The following is an 11,977-nucleotide window of genomic DNA, read 5'->3' as shown; positions in this document are numbered from 1 at the left end:
ATATTTCAGAAAATCATTTACCACACTTTCAGCAACTGGAGCCTTACTATTTTTTAATCCTTTTAGTACTGTTGCTAATTCTTAATCACAAAATAAATCTTCCTTCACATCCAAGGTATAACAAAACTTTTCATTTTCCTCTATGGTTTTCTTTCTGATCTCCAATCCAAGCTCTACAAGTTAGGGTAACCTAACCTCAACAAGTTATGGCAAGACCACCCAATCAATTTTAAATAATTTGGGTACAAAGTTTGGATGAAATAAGTTCATCCTTGAAGATACCAAATCATCTTAATCACTTTTATCACTTTTAAGGTTAATATCTATAAATCCATTGCACTGTTAATTTTCCTAAACTATGAAAACAGATCTCGCTCTCTGACCCGACATCAGCAGCATGAATTTTGCAGAAGTTATCTTTGACAAGGTATCAAAATATGGTGCTTCCTATCGCCTTCAAATAGATGCTTCCTATCACCTTCAAAATAACAGCTTTTCATGGAAAATTGCACTTTCGGGATTGTCATGTCTAAAAGCAATTGATTGACGTAATTTTTATCTTAATGACAAAATTGGTAAACATTTGCGCTTCTTGGAGCTTCACTAGCTAAACAAAAAAACAGCAGAGTTATCTTCAATAGGTAAACAAAAAAAGCAACAAAAAAAAGGGATTGAATCTAAGTTCAAGTAAGGGAGAATGTACCACTTTTCAGGTCTGAAAGAAAAGCTCAGCAAGGTTTTGATAGAAAATACACTTGTTTGGTAGAAGCGTTGGCTTAAAGAGAAATTTAAATGGATATCTTAGAAAGCAGCTTATTAAGTTTCTTGACCATCAAAACGGCGCATTTTTTAATATTAAAGGAACAGTTTTTCCTGGGCTTATGGCTGTATAAGTGAAGGAAATGATTAGAGAATTTGAATACAGTGGAATTCTGATAGATTCAGACGATGAAAACAGTGACTCCTCTGATTCAAATGTGGTAAAACGTGATGTACTGGACAATCTCCTGAATTAGTGACATCAATTGATGTTGAACTTGGTGGTAGTTAGTATATTGGCATAAAAAATGATGATAAAGAAAGTGAACATAGAACTTAACAAAGATTTTTGCAGTCGTCAGGGTCAAAAAATACTGGTCCTAGTGGAATAAGTAATATATTTGACATGGAGTAAAATAAACGCTACTTTTATTTAATGACTAAGGACAAGACTGAATTAATTGAAAGTGTGAAGAAATTCAAAAAAAAGCAAAGGTAGTATTGATTTGACTTACAATACAGCTGACTGTAAAGTTCCACCTTTGCTCTATAACAAAATTGTATTTTTGGTCAGGGACCTCTCAGATCCCCCTGTAGACAGCAAAACGCAGTACAGTTTGGCAGAATGTACAAGTGAGAGAGTTCTAAATTTAGCTCAGGACATTTTTTTCCAGTCCTAGGGGCTTGCAACTCCCAAACATATTGCATTCTCTGTCCATTTGCACTACAAGACCAGAAGCAAAGCTTTCTTTCTTCTTTTAAACATACTGGGCATTGCAGTAAGCTTTACAACCTTACAGAGGAGACTGATCAGTGAAGCTGTTTCCATTGAAGACAATAAACCAAGCTTGTGTCTACATTCCAAATGGATTCAAGAAAGGCTAATTTACACTTTGCATTAGACAAACCTCGATTGCCAATTAAATTTATTCCATTTCATTTCATAATTATATTATGTCCAAAGCAGATTTACGTTTTTTTTCCAAGGTTTGTTCCAAGTCACCCAAAAAGTGAAAAAACAAAAAGTTATTTTTGTGACTTGTCCTGTTCCAGCTTGTTCAAAAGTAACTACAGCAGGTACCTGGAATGGTCATTAACTTTTTTGCAAAGACAGCTGAATCATTGTTTCTCGTATTAACTTTCTCATAGTCATCAAGAAACAGAGAATAATGATAAAATCTAACAAGTTTCTGAGAGCATAAGTACCATATGCTTTTATATAAGTTTTTATCAACTTGAAGGTGGCTGGAGAGGCAGACAAATTTGGAGGCCCTACCCTACCTATTTCAGAGAGAATGTGAGCAGTAGGTTTTATTACGATTATACTAATCGAGTGAAGGTTGGAAGGGCTGCAGATAGTGGGGAGGCAAAAGGTTATTTTGAAGAAAAATAATATATCCAATCTACCTCATAAAGAGGGCATGGAGGCCCATCCCCCTTCTGACGGCAAGTGTGTTGTTGCCTTTTATCAGAACTTTTATAAACTCAATGGAGTGTAGAGGAGTTTATCCTCACCCATTCTTAGGGAAAGTTGTGTTGTTGGCTTTTACCTTTGACAACCTGGCAGAGGGCTTCTTTCCCTCTGATAGAACTCCAGGCGTAAATTTAGAGCAACATCTACTACAGTTGTTTCAGCTAAACGGTTAATTTGTAATGTCAGCTGTAATTAGCTCAACTTAACTTCTTGTCAGCCAGGAAAGTTTGGCAAGTTATACCTAAAACGAAAAATAGAGGTGACTGCAAAATGTAGAGATCTCATTGGTTTACCAGCTGGTCAGAAGGTTTCCATTTCAGACTTTATTTTACAATATGGATTGTTTGTAGAGCGTTAAAAATACAACTCATGAATGTGTCAAGTGATTCAGCAGAATCTCCACCTTATTTTGGTTTCAAGTGTTTCTCAACTGCATATGACAATAAGGTTGATATTCATATTTCCAAGATTGGGTATCTTCCAGCGGTTCCCCATATTATAAAGCCACTGCTGCTTTTACTTTAGTTCCTGAGGCTCGATCTATTCTATACTAGGAAGCATTTGAAGATTTTTGCATCAAATCTGACAATTTATTGTGCATTACAATTTTTGAAAAAATTGGAGACTTACTACAGAACTTGGAAACCACAAGAGAGGATACTAGCATTGATGGGAACTTTCAGTGTCTCAGGGAAAACTAATTAGAATTTGTATTACTCCTATTAAGGATCAAAGCCTATAGGAAGGCATCAGATCATGAGCAAACACACTTTATTCCATGATTTTTAGCCACTCTTTTCTATTTACATTGATTTTCTTATACTTCAAATTACAAGATTTCAAGGGGTGCATTCCTCCCCCCCCCCCTTATGGGTATCCATTGGATATACACAATTTCGTCTTTATAATTTCACATCAGGGAAGAAGGGTGGGGTAAATTTTTGCGGAGCTGGTTTCACAATGTGGTAACTAAAATTATTCTGCATATTATCAAGTAGCCTAAGAATTGTTTTCTTAACATGTTTTCTTCTCAATAACAGAAAACCTAGACCTTTACCATAAAAACATCTTCAAATATACTCCAATTGTGCTCTAATACTTACAGAACATCAAAAGTAGAAACCTATGCCACCCAAACTAACAAGACCTTTAAATTTAAGCAGATTAGGCTAGGGCTGTTGGCATCAGTGAGATTAGTGGGGGAGTGAAAATCTGGCAATATAAGACACAGAGTGGAATATGTCAAGAACACTAAGCCTAAAATAACTAGGAACCCTGGTGTATAGCAAAACAATTTGTCCTAACTCAAGCTTATTCTTGGACATAGATGTTAGGAACTAAGGTTAGAGAAATATCCTACAGAAATTAAAGATACATCATCCAAAGCTAAAATACAGCCCTATTGAAAAACTAGAAGGATACATGAAAACTATGTTGGTCTAGCACAAATAGCTGAAACCTCCTTTTAAACAAGTTAATAAATGATAAAATTCTAGACAAGCTACTTTTTACTATTTTGGAATGGGATTAGGTCAGGAAAATTGAACTTTAAGCAATGAACAAAGTGCAAAAAATACTCTGGGAAGGTTTATCCAAGCTTGTATGCTAACAATCTTTTTACTTATAAGTTTTGTAAATTTGTCTACTTAACAAGTCTATTGCCTATTAAAATTTTGACAAAACATAAAACCCAATTTTTCAGTTTTCAGTTTCTTTTTTTCAGGAGGTTTTAGTTTTGAAAATAGCATTATGCTAATTGCATAGATAGCTACCTCCACATAAGGAGATATATTAAGAAAACAATTCTTACATCTTAATATGCAATTTTGAAATTCTGTTTGTAGAAATTTCAAACCTCACAAATTGGGATTGATCAAAAGTCAGAAGCTGTAACCAGTTTCTTGTTCTTTATGTACTACTACTACTAATAACTCACTACAGCACCAAGCTGCCTGGGGCCAACACAGCTATGCATGCTCCTCCTCCAACCCAATCTATTCAAAGCCTCTGTCTTTACACCTTCCCTGGAAGTTCCCATTTCCTTTAAATCTTTATTTATGACTCCCTCCCATTCTTGACAAGGACAACCTACTTTCTGTTTAGCCCTAGAAAAGTAGACAGACAAGGACAATCTTTGGCAATATGTCATCCTTCATAAGCAGAACCTGGCCTAGCCATCTCAGCCTTTTTTTCACTACAACCCTAAAAAGCAGGATTGAACTACATTTTTTGTACAGCCTACTGTTTGAAATAGGGTCAGTAGACAGGGTCTCCAGAACAATCCATAGGCAATTTCTCTAAAAACATCTAGTAAATGTTCATCTGCTTTTCAGAGCATCCATGCTTCTTTATTGAAGTGCCCTCTTGAGGCAGAAGGAGTGGAGGTAGGTACTTTAAAATACTTTCCTGGGACACATTTTAGCCAGTAGATCCATCCTTGAAAGCTCCATTTTCCTAATATAGATAGGACAACAAAAAGTAGCTTGTCTACAATTGCCTTCATAATTTACCCCTTAATTCACCACAAAACAAATTTGTTACCTTCAATCAGCTATTTTGGGAATATCTTGGAAAAATTCTAGTTTAGCTACTTTTTGCTATCATGGAAAGGGATTGTCATGAAAATGAAACTTTCAGGGATAGGTCTACAGACTAAAGTCTGTAAAGAGGACAGTTACCTTTGATGACCTTTAAAATGCTATGAAAGTGAAACCTTGCAAAACATATCATCTGCTTAAATGAATGATACTTGTCTGTTATAGTGCCAACCTCAAATTCTTCATCTAAGTACACCCTATGTGGAATTGTTTTTTTTACCATGTATAATTTTTTTTTCTTTGCAATATGCATTAGAATAGTGTCTGACCACAGATGTTAAAATGAAAATTTGGTCTTTGTAAATCTTTGTGTTTGGTCTTGAAGAGGCAATTAGATTTTTCCAAGTTAAGGGGCTGATGCCAAAAACAAAACAGTTTGTCAATGGACACAAAATTATTTTATACTTTTTGATAAAAAGCCTTGCTGGAGCTGTATGAGAAAGGCATGTCAGAAAAAACATGGTTTGCCTGTCAATATGTGGTTTGATTATAGCCAAATGCCATTTGTTTCATTTATCTGTAGTTTAACAAATGGTCATCTATGGCCTGTTAGGAATAAGAGTTAGATATTTTGATAATGTTGTATCATATATTTGATATATTTGATATTATGTTTTCATCATATTTCATGATATTTCAATAGGATTGAGCATCAGAGAAACAGGTTCTACTTAGATAAAGAAATTTGAGGTTGGCACTATAACAGAAAAGTAACAAATGAAATACAGGAACTGTTTTCAGCTTCATGTCTTTGCAAAATTCTAATTGATAGGGTTTCAAAGATGTGCAAGTAGGTTGTATATCTTTAATTTTGAAAAAATCATAGACATGGCTTAAAATTCTACTCAAATTACGGGAATTACATTTTCAGAACTGAACTATAAAATAAAGAAGCTGATAACTAAAAATTAAGGTAATTTGTTGTTTTGTCAAAATTTCAATAGTTCAAAATTTCTATAAAGCAGGCAAATTTCTTAGACTTTGAAATCAGAAGAGGGTTAACATGGAAGCTTGGTATTACCTTCTCAGATTATGTTTTGGGCCCTAGATTCATTATTGAGAGTTTCATTTTCCTAACCTAATCCCTTTCCAAGATAGCAAAAGGTTACTAAATCAAAATGTTACAAATCACTCTGCTTGGTTAATTACATCATAGGTATTACAACCTTGAACTATTTAAAACTAAGGCTACTTTTACTCTTGGGCTTTAATTGACTTTTGATAATTTTAGAAATTTTGTAGGCTAAATAATTGATAGGGTAGGCTATTTGGAAAAATTTAGTTTGGACATTTGTAAAATTCTACTTAAGCTACTATGGCTATCATGGGACGGAGTTAGTATAGGAAAATGGAGCTTTAGGGATGGGTCTATGGGCTAAATTATGGGAACTTCCTTGTTAGCTAGAACAAACTTGAGAATTGATGTTAGGTTAATCATAATGAAATATACCTAACCATGATAAAAATATAATAGTTTAGAAACAAATTTTAGCAATAAATTTGCACATTAAAGGTGGGAGGGGGGAAAAGCATAGCATATATCAAATACATAACCTAAAAGAACCTATTCTAACCAAACTTAACCCAAATACCAACTAAATATATAAATAAAATATAGCTAAAATATATTTTCCAAACAAGCCAAAGCTAATTGTCTATTATCAAGAAGTTGTTATAGCTGTTCCAGTAAAATTCTAGTTTAGTGACTTCTTGCTATCTTGGAAAAGGGTTAGGTTAGGAAAAATTAAACTTTTAGGGATGGGTCTACAGGCTAAAGTATACCCCTGGAAGGTATTTTAAAGTGCCCACCTCCACTCCTTCTCCCTCTAGAGGGCCCTGAACTTTGCCTACATGACAGGTCTATACCTATTGAAATTTAGACAAAACAGCATTTTACCTAAATTTTCAGTTACCAGTTGCTTTTTCTCTCCCTTTAGTTCTGAAAATGCAATTACTGTAACTTGAGTAGAATTCTGACCCATAGTAATGTTTTTTTTTTTTAATTTAGGAAATGTATTTGTGTATCTCTAAAACCTTATAAATTGGGATTGAGTGCAGTTGTGAAGCTGAAAACAATTTTGTTGTAGCCTACTTCATACAAGCAGAAGATCTATTTTGCAAAGTTTCACTTTTATAACACACATATTCTTAAAGGTTATCACAGGTCAGGACCCTCTAGAGGGAGTGGAGGTGGGTACTTCAAAATATCTTACCAGGACATACTTTAGTCAGTAGACCAATCCCTGAAAGTTTCATTTTCCTAACCTAACCCCTTTCTGAGATAGCAAGAAGTTACTAAACTAGAATTTTACTGCAGTTTCTTTAATAAGGTTTGAAATACAATTTCTCATGTGTGAGAAGTATCAATATATGTTGCAGGAAGGTAGTTCAAAGTGCCTACCACCACTCCTCCTCCCTCTACAGGGTCCTGAAATTTGCCAACATGACAGGTCTATAACTGTTGAAATTTTGACAAAACATTTTCCCTAGATTTTCAGTTTTCAGTTTCTTTTTCTCTGGCTTTAGTTTTGAAAATGCAATTCCTGATACTCTAGTAGGCTAGTCTAGTAGGCTATTTAAAGCCATGTCAACTATTTTTTTTCTAAATTTGGAAAATGTGCTTGCATATCTTTAAAACCTCATAAATTGGGATTGATCAAAGTTATGAAGCTGAAAAAGTTTTTGTTGTACACCATTTGAGAAGAAGGTCTATTTTGAAAGATTTCACTTTTATAACACAGACCTATTAAAGGTCAGGACCCTTGAAAATGCAAAGGCGTGGAGGTAGGTACTTCAAAATACCTTCCCAAGACATACTTTAGCCTGTACACCCCTTCCTGAAAGTTTCATTTTCCTAACTATACCCCTTTCCAAGATAGCCAAAAGTAGCTAAAGTATAATTTTACCCTTGACTCTAGCCCAAGTATCTTTAACAATTTTTACTTTTGGTGTGAGACAAAAAGGCTAGATAATAAGCACCCAGCCCAAAAAGAGGTTAGTGTTCTAGATAAGGCACAGATCTTTCATATTCTCTGAGGTTAATAGGTAGAATATTTTCACTGAAGACTTGCAGCATTTGCAGACAAATTTATGTAGCCCTATTTTGCTTGAAAAAGAGATAAACTAGTTCTAGCTATCAAAATAACGCAATATCAAAGTCCAAAACAATATTCCTACCTTGTGTTTCTTAAAATTCTTCTTTACTTCTTGCATTTTTTCTTCTTCTTGTTGTTCTACCTTGCCAACAATGAAAGTCGAGATAGGGGTACATTACGAATCTAAAGCCAACCTACTTGAGTTTAATTAAAAATCAATGCACAGAGCACAAAGTTGAACAATGAACTTACCAAAGAGTTGAAATAATAGCATTAAAATAATATGCAATTTTAATTTTTTGATGTTTTATTCAGCAGAGTACCTATCCATTGTCAATTATCTCTGGAAAATCCTGTAGTTGAAAAAGGAAAAAATCAATTTTGAGAAAAAACTCACTCACAATGCCTATATATCTCTCAAGTAGAAATATTGTTTGTCCCAAACCTTGCATCTACAGACAGTGCAGCTGAAAGTTTTCTTTAAGAAGATAACAAACCTGAACAATTAAAACGTCTTTATGCTATATACTACGAAACATAGCCTTGAAACTCGCAACATCACGACGACAATTAAAATTGGTTTTTGGGAAATGAAAAAGAGTTGCATTTGATAAAACGACAAGTCTGACCAGGAGGTTTCCCTATTAATGGCGTTATTTTGAGTGACCCCATCATTGAACCTAAATATCGATGGCAGGTAATCAACGAATCAGCTTATATGGCAATTCTAAATATGTATGTTGTAAATTTGGAGATGAAAATCTTAACTTGTTACTAGATAAGAAAGTTTGCGTAAGAATTTTAAGTAAATTTATAGCCATAGATAATAAACTCTCTGTTTATAAATATTTTGTTTATAAATAACTACTCGGTTTATATATAGCTACTTTTCACTATCTTGAAAAATGGTTAGGAAAATGAACTTTCAGGAATGGATTACAGACTTAAGAATATATGGTGAGAGGCCCTAACTCCCCTCTACATAATGTAAATTATTCTATATTACTGCTTATGTTTTGCTTAAATTTGATTCTATAATTTTGTCATAAGCATAGATATGTGCTTACTTAAAGAAAATTCAGCTTATTCCCTTCTTTATAGTACAATTAATTAATTATCTCCTTAATATATCAACATTTTGACCACCGTGTGACGTACTTTCAGGTATATTAAAAAGACCTAAGTGCTCATATGGCACTTGTGACGAGGCCGGAAGAGCAAAGAGTCAAGAGCTCATATGGTATGAACTCTAACAAAATTCTAAGAATCAGTAGATTGATTTAAAAGAAAAATCAGAGGCTTAATGCCGATCGGGATTTAAAATAAGAGCTCTGGGTCACGAGGTTCTTCTAAACATCAAAATTCATTAACATCCAATCACCCAATCGTAAGTTAAAAATGCCTCATTTTGTCTATTTTTCCCTCTCCCTTTAGCCCCCCAGATGATCAAATCGGGGAAAACGACTTTATCAAGTCAATTAGTGCAGCTCCCTGAGACTCTTACCAATTTTCATCGTCCTAGCACGTCCAGAAGTGTCAAACTTGCAAAAGCACTTAACTCCACCCCCAAACTTTTCCAAAAAGAGCAGATCCAGTAGAGTTACGTCAATCACGTATCTACGATATTTGTTTATTCTACCCATCAAGTTTCATCCCGATCTCTCCACTCTAAGCGTTTTCCAAGATTTCTGGTTTCCCCCTCCAACTCCCCGAATGTTAACAGATCTGGCCGGGATTTGAAATTTCATTACGATCCGGTCATTCGTTCTTAAGTTAAAAATACCCCAATTTTTCTAATTTTTCCAAACAAACAACCCCCAGCTCCCCGATAGAGAACGCATCCGTTCCAGTAATGTCAATCACGTATCTATAGCTTGTGCTTATTGTTCCCATCACGTTTCATCCCAATCTCTCACTCTAAGTGTTTTCCAAGATTTCCGGCTTCCAAGATTTCTGTTTCTTCCCTCAAACCCTCTATGTCCCCAGATCCGATTTGAATTGAAAATGGAATATTTGAGACATAAGATTCTTCCATATATCAGGTTTCATTATAAGATACCTCGATTTTCCCGTAATCCAAGAATTCTGGCTTCCCCCTCCAACTCCCCCAATGTCACTGGATCTGGTAGAGATTTAAAATAAGAGTTCTAAAACACACGATCCTTCTAAATATCAAATTTCATCGAGATCTTATCACCCGTTCGTAAGAAGCAACTACCTCATTTTTTTCCAAATTTACCCCCCCCCCCCGCCCAACTCCACGAAAGAGAGTGGATCCAGTCCGGTTATGTCAGTCATGTATCTTTGTTTTGTGCTTATTCTTCCCACCAAGTTTCATCCTGATCTCCCCGCTTTAAGCGTTTTCCAAGATTTCCGGTCCTCCCCCTAATCCCCCCAACGACAATGAATCCAATCGGGATTAAAAATAAGAGATCTGAGTTATGAGGTCCTTCTAAATACGAAATTTCATTAAGATCTGATCACTCCTTTGTAGGTTAAAAATACTTCATATTTTCTAGTTTTTCAGAGTTAGCCCTCCCCCCACTCCCCAAAAGAGAGCAGATTCGTTCCGGTATATCAAACACGCATCTAAGACTTCGTTTTATTTCTCCCACCAAGTTTCATCCCGATCCCTCCACTCTAAGCGTTTTCCGAGATTTAGGTCCCCCCCAACTCCCCCCAATGTCACCGGATCCAATCTGGATTGGAAATAAGAGCTTTGAGACACAATATCCTTCTAAATATCAAATTTCATTAAGATCCGATCCCCAGTTCGTAAGTTAAAAACACCTCATTTTTTCTAATTTTTCCCATTTAACCGTTCCCCCACTATCCCCAAGATGGTTGAATCGGGGAAACGACAATTTTTAATTTAATCTGGTTCCTGATACACCTGCCAAATTTCATCGTCCCTGCTTACCTGGAAGTACCAAAACTAGCAAAACCGGGACAGACAGACAGACCGACAGAATTTGCGATCGCTACATGTCACTTGGTAGATATCAAGTGGCAAAAAAAACGGTCCGTCTAGTGTACCGTAAATCTAATGCATTTTGGGACCTTAAGAACTGCGTCACAAAATGTATAAAACTTTAACAGCTGGTGGAAATTTCAAGATGAAACTGTGTGGAATACTGATTTAAAATTTAAAAAGATTAATAACCAAATAAACATCGAGGACCCAACACTCAGACCACCCAAATCTGAAAAAAATTACTTTAATTTAATTCTTTTAAATTCTTTTTAATAAAAATTTCTTTACTGTTTTTTGAAAGTGCCTAAGGTACAGGACCGTCAAATACCAACAGGAATGGAGTTCCAGGCACGCCCGATAGCAACTCTCAGACCCAAGTATGAGTGCACTGCAGGGGTTGATGGCACCAGCATGTCATCTTGGTTACAAATAAGATAAATTATTTCATTGATTAATATTTTGAACTTGCCCCAATCTGTTTACACAATCACATTCGTTTAATTTAGTAAAAGAGGCTCCGACCCTCCTCCCTCCAGGTTGGTATTTGAAAAGTTCACCCCCCTTTCCTCATATAAAATTATCTCCAAGAAAAACACCCCAGCCAAAAAATGTATGCATACTGCCCAATATAAAAAATTATATGTAAACAATGGGTATATTTCATGATTTAAAAATAACTATTCCCTGCAATAACTATTCAGAAGGCAAATAACTTTGCCCTTTAAAATTTTTGAAAAAGATTTTTGTCAGGAAACAACGACCAAACTTCTAGCTTCGCTCTCTTCGAGCTCAGTTTAACCTGTAGTAGAGGTCTCTAATTTACAATTGTCAATAAAATTGACAGTTTTCGACCTGTTTCTTTCTTCCGTCGCCATATATTGGACTATGCTATATACGGGCTCGACCATCAAATTCGAAAATTAAAATTAAATTAATAAGTAAAGCACAGCACACAATACAAAATAAAGACTAAAAGAAATAGTTGCGATTTCTGTATGAAAACTAATCCTCGTTCTCTCTTCTTTACGGTCTCTCATATTTACGGTTTTTTCATTTTGGCATGATTAGCCAGTGTGGT

Source organism: Artemia franciscana, chromosome 21 (genome assembly GCF_032884065.1).
Source record: "Artemia franciscana chromosome 21, ASM3288406v1, whole genome shotgun sequence".
Taxonomy (NCBI): Eukaryota; Metazoa; Arthropoda; class Branchiopoda; order Anostraca; family Artemiidae; genus Artemia; species Artemia franciscana.
The sequence above is the reverse complement of the archived record's forward strand: the minus strand, read 5'-3'. Positions refer to the sequence as shown.